The following is a 17,145-nucleotide window of genomic DNA, read 5'->3' as shown; positions in this document are numbered from 1 at the left end:
AAAGAAAGAAAAAGAAAGGATGGAAGGAAGGAAAGAAGGAAGGCAGGCAGGAAGGCAGGGAGGTAGGCGGGCAGGCTCCAACTAAACAGACAAAAAAAATGTTCAGGTCAAAGTAGGAATTAATAGAATAAAAATAAACAGACGTCAGAATGAAGATACAGTTCAATTGGAAGAGTGTTGGTCAAGGACACATAAAGCCAAGGGTTTGATCCCCATCCCCACTTAAACTGGTCAGAGTGGCACATGCCTGTAATCCCAGCACTAGAGAAGTGGAGGCAAGAGGATCTAAGGTTCAAGGACAGCCTGGATTACATAAGACCTTGTCTCAAAAAAGAAAAAAAGTCAATAACATGAAATGGTTGTTCTATGAAAAAAAATCATTAAAATTCATAGAGCCCAGCTAGACTGATTATTGTAAAAAGATATGGCCCAGCAAAATGACTTGGTGGGTTAAGGTGCTTGTAGCCAGGTCTGAGGACTGAGGTTCAATCCTTGGGGACCCAAGTGGTCAAAGCAGAAAACTGACTTGTATAAGTTGTCCTCTCTCTCACTGTTGTCTCTCTCACTGATCTCTCTCCTTCTCTCTGTCTCTCCCTCTGTCTCTCTCTCTCACTCTCACACACACTCACACACACACTCATACACAGACACACACTCATTCAATAAATGTAAAAACAGTTAGTTTTTTTCTTTTCTTTTTTTAAAAAAAAAAATACAAATTACCAAGGTCAGGATAGAGGGATCTCTCTTACCAGGCTCTGCAGGTAATTAGAAAAATTAACAAAGTAACTTTAGAAATTATTTGAGGTCAAGAAACTGAAGATGTGGGTGAAATAGGCTAACTTTTGAGAAATAGAAAGTACCATGGCTTCCTTCAAAGAGATTCACTGACCTGAGCAACCCGTATCTATGCAGTGACTCACAATTACTGTGAGAAATTGTCCCACAAAGGTGCCCTCAAAGGCAAAGTTTTCACAACATTTATGGAAGAAATGATATTTGACACAAACTCTTCCAAAAAAGTCGAAGAGATGGGACAGTTCCCATTTCATGAGACCAGAGTCACCCCAGACTAAAATGAGACAGAGACACTTAGGGGAAAAAGACAACTGAAGGCTGATGCCTCCGATGAGCACACAAGCAAACCTTCCAGCGTCTCAGTGAGCAGAACCCAATAACACATTAAGAGGAAAACAGGTTGTGAGGAGGTGAGCTTTAGCCCAGGGCTTCGGTGCTAACAAAACATTGAAACAGCCTCAGAGAATGAACCCCACCAACCTTAACAAAGTAGGAAGAGAAAGCCTCTTGATTGTGTCAGCAGCTTCCGGAAAAGCACTTGGCCACACTTAACATTCACTCCCAGTATAACTTCTCACAAAACTAGGCATAGAAGACAACCGATTCAGTTGAGTTTTTAAAATGCATGTGCACACACAAAGCCCTGTCACTCTTGCTGGCAAAAGACTGAAAGTTTGGGGCCTGGAACACGATGGTTCAGTGGGTAAAGAGCTTGGCACAGGCCTATTGGCCTGAGTTTGGATCCCCAGGACCCACATAAAAGCGGGTGCAGTGGCACCCACATCTGTTGTCCCTGTGCTCCTGTGGATGAGTGTGGACTCACGGCAGGTTGTCCCTGATGGCTAAATGTACAAACACACACACACATGAGTACACATACACATGTATGTATATACACATATATCCATACTCTTACACACATGCATACACACATATACTCACATACACACACACACGTGCACATGTATACACATATACACACACACATATACACATATATGCCTACACTTACACACATTCATACACACATACACGCACTCGTGCACACACACGAATCTGTGTGTTTGTCCCTAAGATTAGTAACAGACAGGTAATAGGTTGCAAGGCTCACACACAAAAAAATTAATAATCTACAATACTACAAATAACTAATCTAGTACAAATGCAAACATAGTATAAATAACCAGAAACCAGGACTTATAGAACAGTACCATTTACCATCACCACAGCTTCAAAAGGGTCACCTTTCTTTAGTTATTGTTAAATTTTTTGTTTCTGTATGTAGCCCTGGCTGGCCTGGTCCTCAGTATATAAATTGAGTTGATAGGTCATCATTTATCTCTGCCGGCCAAGTGTTAGGATGAAAGACGCACATCGCCACATCAGCACTGAACTCTCAACTATGGTGACCACCCATCACCACTGACTTCCACAAATTTAAATTGTTCAGAGGCTAGGCTACAAGTCAACGAAATGAGATTATCAGAAATGGTTTGCTGCCAAAGGAGTAACCAGAGTGCCTCTGAAGAGCCCCAAAGGCATAATGAACATCTAAAAGATTTTAACCAAGTGAGAGACATAAGTACACTGTGAGATGTGAGTAACTGGGCTCAGGGGGATTTCATAACCTTTATATGTCACATTAGAAGGGGGGGGGTAATGACTATCAGTGATTCTAGTGTCTGCCTCAAGATGACACACAAATGAAATCCAATCTAGGATGGAAGGAACGCTGTGATAAGGGTAAGAGCAGAAAGTTATGAATAGTAGAAAACAGTGTTAAAAATCCAAAATTGGGGCCTAGGAGATGGCCCAGTGGCTAGGAAGGAGCACTTACTATATAACCACAAGCACCCAATCTGATCCCCAGCTCCTGCAAAGCCACATGTGGACTTGTACCCCTAGTGCTAGTGGCAGATTCAGCATCTCAGAGACTTGGTGGCCATGAGTCTAAGAGGTGAGAATCAGGAACAACCAGTGAGCTCAATCCAGAGAGAGACCCCGTCTCAAAGGATGAAGATGGAGTAAAAGCAAGGACACTTCCTTCTCTTGCCTATGTGTACATGCCCACATCTGTACAGTGCTCCCCCCCCAGACTCCCTACAGAGTACACAACACAGAAACTAACTCTGTCCCTTTCAGTCAGTCATCCTGATGCAAACATCTTACCTCACTGTGGTATATTTGTTAAATGAATGGACCCACATTGATACATTATAATTTATGAAAGTGTATGCATGATTTTTTTTTCATTTTCTGTCTGATGCTCCTTTATGCTCCTAGATATAATATTATGTAAGTTGGCTCATAGCCCTGGACTCCTTGGCTGTGGCACTTCTCAGACTTTTCTTGCTTCTCACAGATTTGCTACTTTTGAGGTTTACTGCTCTGTTGTAAGATGCACTTCTTTTAGAATTTGGTTGGTGTCTTCCTCGTGGCTATCCTGGGGTTGTGTGCTGAGAAGGTAGTTCACAAGTTCAAGGGTCTTTAAAATCACCACATTGTCATAGAGGTGTGTTTTCCTCACTGTTCTATTACTCTGAAGAAACACAATGACCAAAGCAACTCTTAAAAAAGAAAGGATTTCATTGGGGGCTACAGTTTCAGAGATGTAGTTCATTATCATCATGGCAGGGGGCCATGCCAGTGGTCTCCAGAGCAGTAACTCAGACTACTTCCTGACCCATAACCAGAGAAAAAGGAAGCAAGACGTACATGGTCTACCCCTAGTGATACACTTCCTCCAACAAGAACATATTCATTCTAACAAGGATTCCAACACCTCCTAATCCTCCTAATCCATCTCAACTAGTGCCACTCCCTGATGACTAAGCATTCAAATATATGAGTCCCTACTCAACCCACATAGTTTGACCACTAACGTGACAAATTACTATCCATTAGTTTTTATTGGTGGGGCAGGTGACTGAAGTAGATTTGCCAGCAATCTCCATTATAAGTGTCTCCACCCAATTCTATTGGTTTGTGGAAGAACATCACAATATACAACCTAGAGTTGAAGAGAAGAGTTCTACCCCTTCCCCTATACAACCATTGATTTCAGATTGTCTGCACTAATCATGTAGACTTCAATAATAAATGATTTTAAAGGATTTATTTTTAATTTTCCTTATGTGTGCATTAGTGTGTATGTATACCACATGTGTTCTACATGCCTATGGAGGCCAGAACTCCTGGGGCTAGAGCTCTAGGCATGGCGTGGGTACTGGGAGCCAAACCCACTCTCTAGAAGAACAGCAAGCACTTAAACACTGAACCATCTCTCTGGGCTCCAGGAATGTTTAATATTTTATTCTGAACTTCTAAGTTTTAGCAGATGAGAGTTTGTGCAGGAATCGTTTGTATTGTATTGAAACAACAGCTTGGCTGATAACTTTTCCAAATTTTGAACTAATATTTGCTGGGCACTTGGTATCATGTGCTCTCCTGAACATCTCTCCTGTGTTTGGTTTCCTCTCACCCAAGTAATGGTCACTATTTCTCATAAAGAAACAGACGCACCATTGCTTTGCTTGTAAGCCCCGTGTCTTCCTGAACATGCTTTGCAAATATACCTTAAAAGTGAGAGGGGGATCTTCTGACCCCTTTAAATGCCAGAGAGTGAGCCTTTCCCTGACCTCTTCACACATTGCTCCTTCTATCTCTGTCCTCTCTGTCCTCTCTTCCCTCTAGGTCTGGTTATACAGAAAATAAATTGCTCAAGAGCCCTTTGCAGAAGCCAGCCTTGGGGCTTCCCATGGACACCTAAGAGCTCAAACATGAGGACCTAGGGGCCTCAGCTTTAATCCCCATCACCTGCATAAAAAGCCAGGAATGGTTATACATGCCCTTATAAACCAAGATAGCAAGACCTTGGCCACCATAGCAGCCCCAAACCTCCAACTCTCACATAAAGTGCCCTTGGGTGTTAACCCAAGGACATAAACATCATTCACACCTACGAGGACCTGAGAGATCTAGGAGCCTGTTTCACACTCTGAGCAAAATCCCCCACCCAGATGTCAAAAGATGAGAGGGCAAGGAACCAGTGCAAGGTTTAAACACTGCTATGGTTGAAAAAAAGCAAACCCACTCTGACCACCTGTGGACGGTTAACCCACCTGCACCCACAACAGTTGTCAGGAGAGTAAGGTTGGCACGGCTCAGCCAATGGTAGAATTCAGTTAGATACTCAAGGTCTGGCCCTCCTCAGGACTATCCTTAGGCTTGGTACTAGGTGCCATGATGAAGAGAGAGGGGTGCTCAGGTGCAGAATTTCACTGGATTTCCCTACAAGAATTTGGGGAAGGGGTTTATTTTCTCAGCTCACCATGGGCATCAAAACTCCCAGAAGCAGTAGTAATTCTCCAGACGTGTTCTGGTTAGTGCTCACGATGTTTGATTCCACCTTGGGCTTTTGTGCGGATAGATTGAGAAAGAGGGGGCAGGGGGGAGGAAGGGGGAGGGAAAAGGGAGACAGCACAGTGGGTAAAAAGTGCTTAAAGTGCAGGTATGAGGGGCTGAGTCTGAATCCCCATTCCCTACATAAAAAGGCATAACTCCAGGTGGGGTATGGAGACGAGAGGATCCCTGCGGCTCACAGGCAGACAACCTAGTTCCAGGTAAGATGAGAAAGCCTGTCTTAAAAGAATAAGGCAGAGAGTGGCATAGCAGGACACACAACCGTCTCCACACACCCACAGGAATAGCACACTCACATGCATGCATGCACACACCTGACACACAAAAGAAATAACGATAAAACACCTAATGTGAATCCCGCTGCCCAGACTCAGAGCAACCTAGAAGATAAAAATGCCAAGGATCAACCAAAGAGGGCCTCAGAGGTAATGCTGAATACTGAAAGGACACATCTTCTGGGTCTACCTGCCATTTTCTGAAGGGCTATGACTGTTATGGGGTCCTCATTTGGGATCCACCTGGTGGCATGTGCCCAAGGAACCCATCTAAGTCAAGACTTGCAGATAGCAGAGCTACAGTCTCGGGGAGTCCACCTCATCATCCCCACTGGCACGTGACTAACGATGTCACCATAGAACCTACAGGTAAGACCCAGAGGGGCCATGCTAAGTCTGTATGACTAGATTGCCTGGAAGAGTGTTAAGGGCCAGAGAGAGGAAGTCATTCACTCGGAGCCACATAGACGATGAGTCAGCCGACTGCACAGTCCAGCATCCCTTTGCCTACTATCCCAACCCCAGGCACATAATCCCCACCTCAAGAACCAAAATGATATCTTCACCTCATCTTCTCTGTAACTCCCAACACTGTGTCTGCTACAGCCTAGGATCTAAAGGAAGTAATGTGGACTGAATTTTAGAGGTCTGGCCCCAATTCTGAATTTAGGAAGGTTCCTTGTTGTACAACCTGAGCCATAGTGAGTGGGGAGTAAAGAGAAAATCCACGGTTAGGTGTAAGGAGGGAAAAGCCCTGGACTCAGAGCAGTGGCCAAGGGCAAAGTCTGAGGTAAAGGCTAGGAGCTGGCACTACTCACTGGTCCCTATGGCTAGGACCTGCCAGGGATGGTTTGTCCCCTCTGTTGACAATGTTGTTCCTTCCTTTTTAATCTAGTAACAGCATCTCCGGTCTGTCCTCAGTTCTTAAATCAAGGGTACTTCTCATCCATCACAGGCTGGTCCAGCACCTACCATGGATTCAGAAAACTTGGCATCCCAGCTGGGTGGTTATTTGATTAACATCATGTCCAACTCATGGCCTGGAGTCTATATGTACAGCTTTTGAGTTTAAACTTTGTGGATGTCAACATTGTAATGTGATGTCAAAAGCCTGGGGAGAACCATGCATTTGCTCACAGCAGTTTTCTAGTACCCTGAATTATTTGGTATGGAGCAAATGTTCTGTAAATGTGTGATAAATTTAATAAGTGCAGAGAAATGATTGGAACTTGACTGGCCGTAGTAGTAGTCCGACCCTGTGTCATTAAAGCCCTGAGATATCCACATGAACAGGGTCTTTACAAGTATAATTGAATTGAAAGTCATGAATAGGAAAGATTAACCCTGAATTCAATCATATTTAAGGTCTTAAATTTCTGTTATAAAAGGAAGGCAGAGAGAGATTTTGTACACACACACATACACACACACATACACCCACACACTTGCACACATATGCACACATGTATGTGCATACATATTTGCACACTTCCACATACACATGTTTTCACAATACACACTTGCACAGTACACACACTTGCATACACAAATGCACACATTCATGTACACATGGTTATGCACACACTTGCACATACACAACACACACTTGCACAACCCACTAGCACACACATTTGCATGCACATTTTTAAACACATATGCATACACATGCACACACACACAGAGAGACATAAGTCAAGTACGTCAAGGAACTTGGCTTGAATATGCCTTCGTCAGGTATTCACAAAAGGGATGTGTAGACAAGAAATGGATTTCCCCACAGAGTGCCATAGGGCATGTGCCTGCCTCTTCCTTAACTAGGCCTAATGAACCTGATCTCAGACTTCCAGCCTCCAGAACTGGTAGAGGATAAACTTCAGTTATTAGAGATCATGTGTCACAGCAACCACAGGAAACAAACACACGATCCTTCCTCTTAACCCTAGCTGTTCTTGCCAGCAACCTTCTCTGTGACCAGAAACTTCAGACTGTGAAAAGAGGGAAGTATCCAAAATAGAAACAAGAAATGGGGAAGGGATGAGAGGTGAAAAGAAGAGAGGGTGAGGTTTAAAAAGTCTAGACATAGACCATAAGGATCGGGTCACTCTGGTGTATGAGAATGGCCCACACTGCAGGAATAAAAGCCTAGTGGCCATACTTGCCCCATCTTTCCTCCACGAATACTCCAGAATGGAAGTGACCCAGACTGAGATCCCCAAATCCTTTGCCTACTGGTCTCTATTTGCCAGCTACTAACCATGATCCAAATGGAGAATCCAGCCTGTAGCCACCCAGGCCTCTCTTGTCGGGCTTCAGTTACACACTAGCCTTACAGGTTTCAAACATTCTAGCTTCATTACAGCCTCATGGCCTTTGCAATGGTTGTTCCTCTTTGCCCAGAACAGACACCCAAATATACACATGCCACCCTCTTAACTTCCTCCAAGTCCTTGTTCAAAATTATATACTAGGAGGTTCTCTCCACCTACCCCAGCCTCCCTTCATTGTTCTTGGTAGCACATGGCACTGTCTGACACACTACTATCTAAGGTGCACACTCCATGTGGCAGCAGTTTGGTGGCCTAGATGGAAGGCAGGACACAGTAGACACTCGAAAGCTGATGAAGAGTCAGTATTTTCAGAGGCCTCTTTTGGGGGAGATAGGGATTGCTAGGGGAAAGCCTCACATGGAAATGGCCTGGACCAGATGAGAAATAATGTGTTTGCTTCACAAGTCACCTGCTCATCTTCCATAGCAGCTCAGAGTCCAGTGGAAACATTGCCAGGACATTTCTGCAGCTTCTGGATGTATTTGTACCCATGGCCTCTCCCAGGGTGACAGAAGACGTCAAATCCCTGCCCACAGGCACCATAGCTGAGTCTTTGACAGCCAGCCTTCAAAGTAACTTACAACTGAGATTGTCCCATTGGTGACCTTTTGTCTGTGGCTAGTGTAAGAGAGGCAGAGAGAGCTGGTGCCATGTGGACCTAGCACTTCAAAGCAGAGAAAGACTAAGTTTTCTCTGCTATAAAACAGGCAGATGAAGTAATTGTAGCAAGTTGCCAAACATAGCAAAGTTAGGCTCCTTTGCCATCACTTTCAGCTAAACAGGCACAGACCCTATCCTATTTTTATACCCAGCTGTTTTGCACAGTGCCTGACACTTAGTACCCAGTTTCATATTAGAGCTATTCACCTGTAGGGAGAAATGCTTCAGGGAAGGCATAGGCCCTGCCATCAACCAGAACCTCAGCAGAGTTGTGTTACTGGTTTAAGCCAGAGTTGTCCTGTGGAGGAAAATTATGTAGAAGGCAGAGGAATGGAGCCATGAGCACAGAACCACGCTGTGATAGAAATGTCATGTGGGGAAGACAGGAAGCATGTCCTAGGATAGCCAGTGGGCAAAAACCCAGTAATGACAGGGTAACTCTTCTGTCATTTGTAACTGTGACACAAATAGTGATTGCCTAGGAGACTTAATGAATCTCAGAGCAGCTACTGACTGCCATCTTTCCAAAGTGCACTTTAGAATCTCCATGGCTTATGACATTAACAGGAGCCATCTCTCTGAAATATCATACCCCGCATCAAAGTAGTAGTAAAATGTTTACATATTCCTGAACATTGGTGGTGTGTGTATGTGTGTGTGTATGTACATGAGTGAATGTGTGTGTGAGTGTGTGTACATGAGAGAATGTTGTGGATGTATGGTTTACTGAATCTAAGAATTATGAGTTTTGAGTACTCATCAAAAATTTAAAAGTTTTAAAGTGTAAAAGTGGTCTCACCACATACAAAAACTCTAAGAACTGCAAAAAAGGTTCATTTTTCTTTCATGGGTCCTAGTAATTTTCCACTTGTGTGATTTTCTGGTTGTGTTTTTTGACATCCAGGGAAGGTCTGGGACAAGACAGTGCATAGAGAAGGGCCATTAGCTATTATTTATCAAGATACCAGTGGAACATACCTACTCCTTTCAAAGTAATGAAGATGTGATGTCTCCCTGTTTTAAACGTTTGGGGAAAGGAGGTGAGAAGACCATGGCTGACTGTTCTTCTGCCTCCAAAGGTCAGGATGCCACAGAATGAACCTGGGGGTGAGGTGTGAACCTGCCACTGCCTTAACACAGCTCTTCTCTGAGTTTCGTTTTCTGACAAATGACAAGTGCTTCAAGTCTCAGCTTCCCTCTTCCATGCCCTTCTCCCACATACTGAACTGCTGGTTGTGCGCATGCTTCTCGCCTGCCCTCCCTGGCCAGCCTCCAGTTACCATTTCTTGTATCTGTCGTTGATTCTGTGAAGAGGTTTACAATGCTACTTTCAAAATCTCCTACAAAGAGTGATGAACCAGGACAGATAACTTCGAATACTAGCAGGGACTCTGAGGATTGAGGCCCTGGAAAAGAGATGTCCAAATGTGAGAGTCTAGGCTTGGTTCAGCACTGGACTGTAAAAAGACCAAATCTGTATGGAAAATAGCCATAGGAGCATCAGTGCCGCACATGAGAGTAACCTATTTATCTAGGTTATTTCCTGGAGATCTAAACCCTAAAGAAGTGTCAATGTCTAACCCATTTTTGAATACTACTGTACCTAAACAAGGGTATCTGAAAAATATTTTGCTCACTTTAATCCTGATAGGTTCTAAGAAGTATTATTGTATATATATATTTATAGCTAAGGATTTTGAGATCTGAGCTCTTGACTTTACTAAAGTCACAGATGACAAGTGACAGTCCTGGAATTGAACCCCCATTTTGGGTCTTCCATCCAGAATACTCCTTGCTACTGTAGGTGCGGAAGAACACAGGATTTTAAATTCTCCAAGGCAAGAGGCTGTAACTCAAGTGGGTTATGCATACTTTCTGCATTGTATGCTGTTAATACTGCTTCTAGCTAAGAGTCTCCTGTTTCTGGAGGAGCCTTCTTGATCATGTCCAAATTCTTTAAAAAAGTACAAACGTATTGTTTGAAAGAAGCCTTGGACACCCAAACTGCAGTGCTGCATGTTTGGTTTAGCAGTGACTATGGAATGTCTTCTTGATCTGTGATTGGTACAAATCCAAACTTTCATTTGCATGAATGGCTATGCTGTGATTGGGGAAGCACCTTTTGGCTAGAGAAGATATAGAAATGTTTCCTAAGGCTGAGTTTGGGCTGTTCTGTAGATTGTCCTGAAGCTGTTCATATTTTAATGTTAATTCCACTTCCCCAAGAAGGGCTGCATAGTTACATACTCATGAGGTAACTTCATCTGAACCTCCCCCATTTTAATTAGAAAAATAAAGGAGAGCCAGCGACTAGGCGGGTAAGGGAGGTGGAGAGAGAGGTCAGAGGTCAGAGGAGGAAGAGAGATAAACTCCAAGAAGAAGATTCATAAGGATGAACTAGATCCAGGTGAGCTTAATTGGCATTAACAAGCTATGAACATTTAAGGATTTTATAGGTCTAATATCTCATATAGAAGGGCAGTTTGTATCTTTGTCCATTTGATGTAATCTTGTTGTGTAGAGGGTTTGTGGATTGAGAATTGAATATATAAACTTGTATGAAAAGCTATCAGGCTGTAGAGTTGTGTTCGTGTTGTGTTTTGGGGTAATAAAACACCCTGGGACTGAGGCAGTCACAGGCGGAGTAAAACCCCCAAGGGAAGGGAGTTAACAAACAAAGTTAGACTTTGAGGGGAGGGGCTCGGATGCAGTGACAGAGGTACTCATGACTCCGAACTAGAAGCAGGTTGGAAGAGTTAGACAGAGGGGGCCAATAAAGGAATAAACCATATTTATTTTTTTAATATTTACTGCAACACTGTTCTATGTCTTAAATCACTGTGCTTAGTCAGATGAAACAAATCAATGGGATTCACCATTGCCTGAGACACTGGAGCAGGAACTAAATACTGCTAAGCATTGTTAAATAGTACTAAACATCGTTAAATTCTGTTAGTGCTGTTAGTACTGCATTGAGCTTTTGTCAACTATTCGGTTAAAACTCTCTTTTTAATGCTTCGTGTGAATTATTAAGACCATTTGGCAAGCCCTTCCCTTATACCTGGCTTCTTATCATCTAAACATGCCTCTGTGGCAAGCTGGCCCACTGGTCCCATGGCAACCTAGATCATTTGAACACTCCACAGCTGCCTTGAGGGAGCAACACCACAACCGAACTGGACTTCAGAAAGTGCTGTTCCAGCGATGACTATTTCAAACAACTAGGGTCCATCTTCTATGCTCTCACAAGTGTTGGTAAACTCTAGCAGCAAGTTTCATGCTCGTCAGAGGAGGAACGTTTCCCCTTGTGGCCTAGAACTTTTCAATTACACAGTGGCTGTGTCATAATTGGTGGATGCTACTTTTTCATACCTCCCCCTTCTGGCTATATATATAAACACGCTGTTTGACTGACTCTTTGAGTAGTCTGGGAAACAACCCCCTAGGCTGCCTCCTGATGCTGCAACCACCATGTCCAATAAAAGACGTTTCTGAATGAACCTTGCCAGCCCTTGACTCTTGTCATAAGAAGTGGATTGAGCTGGTAACATAAAGAAGCGACATCAGAGAGTCAGTGGGAACAAAGCGGTGCCTTGGTGGTGGTGATGGCACCGCAGAAACGGCAGAGATGCCAGTGGTGTCATCAATGGCAGTGACAGAAATTGGGTGTCTGAAGAAAGAGTTCCAGATAGAAGCCAGAAGCAGAGACAGTGGGGAGATGAAACAGTTTAAGCCACACAATACAGAGGAAGTATAAAGGGCTTTAAGGACTATAGGTCATTGAGAGATCCAGGGAGCTGCTAGGCCCTAAGGGCCAAAGGTGCTGACACCTGACATGGAAGTATAGGCTTAAGTGTCTTAACACATGGGCTCAAGAGTCATGGCATGGGCCATTGCTAGGAGTCACGGGTCTCCCAAGCCCCAAATTTCAGAGTTCTAACATAAGGTGGTGTTGAACAGCAAACTGCTAAGAGGCAAGGCCTGCACTAGATGCCAGGTACCAGGCCATTGGCAGTCAAAGCCCAGAGCACTAGGCCTCTCACTCAAGCACTTAGAGCCATTAGTCTCTTGTTAGAGCCTAGAACCACAGACTTCTAGGTTTGAAGGCTTGGAGCTCTAAGCATCTGAATGTATCAGCTCATCTCATAGAGTTTTGGCACTCAAGGACACAGGTCTGTGTGTAATAAAACAGCTATTCCTTGCCTACTCCAGCCAAGGGATTGGTAACATGAATACGGTTTGCAGAAGCCTAGAGAGACTCAGGCCAATGTAATCTCTTCCTCTCTGCAAAGGAGCTATTACAGTAATTCTCAACCCCAACAATCTCATATATAAAGCACACAATCTAGTTGTGATATTTATAAGAGATAAGCCTACACTGGGCAGAACTAGCACTATACTACCTTACCCCCAGGTACGAGAGCTTTTGCTACTTAAAGTTTCTCCTGGCCACATGGTTCTACTCCATCTTCACTTCTTCCTCCTCTTCTCCTGTCCTCTCTCCCTCCCTTCTTGTTCTCCTCTCTATCCCTGCGCCATTCCCAAAGACTTCTTCCCATTCCACCTTTCCCCTCCTCTCCCCAGTCACAATCACTAGCCTTTATTGATCAGTATATGGGGTGAAGGTTCACATGAGATCACCTGAGTGTGTGATCGACTGCTTGCTTGTCCAAGGCCACCCCCGTTGAGAAAGCAGAATTAACATCAGGACTCGAATGGCATCATGACAGACCTCAACAAGAAACTGCTGAGGGAGAGGTCTCACATGTCACCATCTAGGCACACAACTTCTGTCCCCATAGTATCATTTAGTGTGAAGTGAGCGTGTGTCCTGCGTGGTCCACTGGAGTGGGATTGCACCACTGCCCCACAACTGGGAATTCCTCTTGAAGGATGGTGATGTTCCTTCTGTGAATCATCTTGAGATAAAAGAAATAAATAATATCGAGTGGGTTCAAGGCACAGAGAACAGGCCCTCCTCTGTTATGGAGAAGCCTGGAGAAGTCAGGTAGGAATGGTGGTCTGCTCCACCGCACACAGTGCCAGTGTAGAATGGGGCTGAAACGGGTGATTCTCCCAACAGCCGTGTTCTGAAGCAATTATAACCCACAATATCTGCTGTGGTAAATATTTAAAAAGACAGCACCCAGTTCCTGTGCGGTCCACTCTGCGCAGAGCCATGCAGTCTGAGAACCACAAAGCCGCATGGCTCTGCAACCATCCCAGTGTGCTGTTTTCACTCACTTTCCCTTGGCGAGTTGTTACCATGCCTGGCACACACACACATCCCAACTCCACTGTGGGCTTTGTGCGTTCCACCACTACACTTTTTTTTTAACACAATTTAGTCACCACATTAATGAACACACCAAAATACTCTCAACAGCCTATATTTATGTGCAGAGAATATTTACATCTGCCGCCATGTTGGCTTCCAGATCCTTGTTCTCCTACCTCTTCCTCCAGTTCTCTTGATTCCTCTTCTTCTTCTTCTCTCCCTCCTTACAAAAACTTTATCCCCTCCCCACTCTCTACTGTCCAATCATGTATCGCCTTGACATCAACTTACAAATATATTGAATACTTCTGATATCTGCCAACACCTTGGGCACAGCATTTTAAGATGCGCCACACTTTTGAATCAGCCTGAATCAGACTGCTGCCACTCAGAGGTCACTATCATGTGACAGAGAGATATGCCATAGAAAAGCTCTGGTCTAGAAACCCAGCAACAGAAAAAAGTCCTGCATTTGGGAGACGGAGTTTGGAGACACTGTTATTTTAGAAGGATGAGGAAATAGCCCTCAAAGACAGGAGAGGTCAGGGCCATCTGAGGGATAGAAGAAAGACACAACCCTTCTTTGAAATGACTGGGGATATTTTATGTGTGTGGTCTGTATACCATTTGAATTCCTAAGGCAAGGAAAGCAGATAGGCCCATACCCTCTCCTGCTAAGATGGTGTTCCTAAAACACACTCGGATGAAGATGGAAAAGAGGTGTGCTGTTATGCATAGCATGTACCACAGCCAGAGAGAAGCCAAACAAATCCAGGACAAGGCTCTAGTTGTACAGCAGGTAGCACAGTCTAGATTATTTCCACTAACCACATCTGCTAACCACATCTGCCCCACTGGGGAAGGCTGTGTCTGTCATCTCTATGGTTTTTGTGCTTCAATCAAGCAGTGGCTAACGGAAGCCCAGGGCCTGGGCTAAGGGCACAAAGCCAGCAGTGGACCAAAGCTAGAATGAGGCTTCCTGTTTCCAAGGCCCATGGGTTCCACTTTGAGTGTCGACCAAGAGCAGGGTCCTAGGTGCAGCCTGCAAGACTCTACAGGCCTAGAGAGGCTCTTAGCCTGAGTCTGCTGCTCCAGCAGGGGCAATCTTTCACCTTCACTTGGGAGAGCAGGATTTCTCCCCTTCCCTCCAAGCCTTGACAGGCAGGGAAGAACATAACTCTGGAAAGCATTGTTTGAATTCTGAGTGAGTGAGTCACTAATTAACCTGCTCTGGGTTCCAATTCTATTTAAAATGCAAATCTGCTCCTGTCTGCCTCCTGTCTACAACTTCGAAGTTGCTGGCTAGCAACCCAGCTGATGTGCACACAGCACCTTACTCTTCTGAACCCTGTCATACTTAGCCAGGTCGGTATCCGGCAGAGGGAGTGGGCATAAATTAGGTTCCTCCTGGGATGGCAACTGGACTGAGCATGCCTGGAGCACTGGCTGAGCCTTGGTGGTCCCCATACCTTGCACTTGAAATTCATCACACTGCAAGGACTGCCAAGTTTCATCAGGCAGCTTCCTCCTTTCTGTCTCCATCTCAGAGTCCATGCCTCTGGGTTTCACTGCTTTGTGCTGCTCTGTCAGAGTGATCACAGGGCCCGGAACTTCCCAAACATTAGTCCCTCCCCTCCCCCCACCGCAGTGCTCAGATGCCTGACCTACCCTGTGAAGTTTTTGTAGGAGTGGAGGGAAAGGGAAAGAGTGACTCCATCCAGACTTCAGTTGTGTGCTAAGAAAGAGCCTGTCTCAGGACCAAGATGTCTATCCAACTGAGCCCATTGGCTTCCTGGGCTCACCACAACAGTATCATCCCAGCCCCAAGCTGTCCTCCTCCTCCTACTGAGCACTCTCATCCTCTCCCAACTCACTTGATACTGTGCTTTGCAAAAATTATTCCAAAGTTCAAAGGTACTGTCACCAGAATGTGAGATACAGAAGTTCAAGGACCAACTGAGCCCTGTCTCCTACTGAGTGAGGGGGGGGTCTCTGCCCTCTGCCATAGTGTGCCCACCTTCAAAACACTGATAACTGCACATGCCCCAATAGATTTTGTTAAGGACTGAATGAGTACGTGTTTGCAGATGAATCAGGGATGGCCACAATAGCCATCCTATTGTGTGAGGAAAGCCCTTGAGTCTCTGTGGCTTAAAAAAAGGATCTAGGTTAAAGCATCATCTTTCCTTCAGAGTTCTCCAAGAAGCGATTCAGGGCACCCAGGTTTCTGCATTCCCTGGAAGTCCCCCGCTGGGGCCCTCTGGGTGGCTGACAGGTTAGCACAAGCAGAGGCTGAGGCAGGGCCTGGATGTGCCACCCTCTGCTGCAGCAGCTTTGCAAGAGTCAGATTTTTCAGCCATGCACCAGGAAGGAGTTGTCCCAGGTTCCTAGGCAAAGGAAAGGAATTTGTTTGCTCAGCACCTGGCTGTGGCCTGTTGTATAAAATGCTTGATGGAGGCCTTGATGCACCTTAAGAGTTCAAGCGTATGAAATCCTGTTACTTATCATCTGTTCCCATGCGGATGTTCGTTGTAGAATCCCCGAGTGGATTTGTCAGATCCAAAGAGCAAGCAGCTCAACAGAAAACAGCGTGTGTGCGGGGCTTCTTCTAAATTTCTTTTCTAAGGCATGGCAATTATGTGCCTAGTACAGCTTCTCCCTGGGTGCTTGGCAGGAAGCAGGGAGTGTACCAGGAAGCCTACACTCGAAGTTGGTTCTGTCCAGAGCAAAGGGCCAAATTATGTCAGCCACAGGGATTTTCTTCCAACGGGATGCTTACCTACTTTACAGACTCTTCCAAAACTGCTGTATTCCCTCATTCTCAGTGTACCAAACCCCTCCCTGTCCATCCATCAACTCAGCTCTCAAGCCTCAGCTAACAGGCCACCTCCACCAGGAAGCCTTCCTCGTTCTCCATCCTGTGTCCCCTTGTTAATCTGTACTTTCCTTACCAGAGTCTGTTAAACATCTCTGTTCACTTTCTGTCTCTAGCAGGATGGTTTCTAGAGGAAAAGACCTGGTTTTGGCCAGCTCTCTTTTTCACAGCATCAGCTCGTGATTGTAGATTCTGGTATATGGATGAACAATCTTGATAGTTCTTTGAAATAGTCAAAGGCTTTACAATTTTTATAACTCAACCAAAAATGAAAAAGAAGGCAACTGAGGAAGGAACACCACAGTGTCCTCTTTTTAAAGAGGCTGACAGGGACTAAGAAGTCACGCCTGGAAAACTTGTGTCATGCCCAAGTACTCCCAAGCAGCGTACCTTCTTTACCAGCAGAAGGACAGGCAGTGAAAAACAGCAATTAAAACAAAGTCTTCGCACACTGAGAAGCCTGAAAGCTTAGGGGATATGAGGCTGTGGTGATGAGGGTATCCCCTGAGT

At 44.9% G+C, this 17,145-nt stretch overlaps 1 protein-coding gene across 1 annotated transcript in view; it reads left to right on the top strand.

Annotated features, from left to right (window-relative positions):
* IL10RA (interleukin 10 receptor subunit alpha) overlaps positions 1 to 17,145 on the top strand; it is a gene marked incomplete at both ends in the record, with an annotated part of 37,329 nt that overhangs the window by 8,597 nt on the left and 11,587 nt on the right. The window lies entirely within an intron of this gene.

Source organism: Micromys minutus (genome assembly GCF_963924665.1).
Source record: "Micromys minutus genome assembly, chromosome: 16".
NCBI classification, from domain to species: domain Eukaryota; kingdom Metazoa; phylum Chordata; class Mammalia; order Rodentia; family Muridae; genus Micromys; species Micromys minutus.
This window is presented reverse-complemented; position numbering and strand designations above follow the sequence as displayed.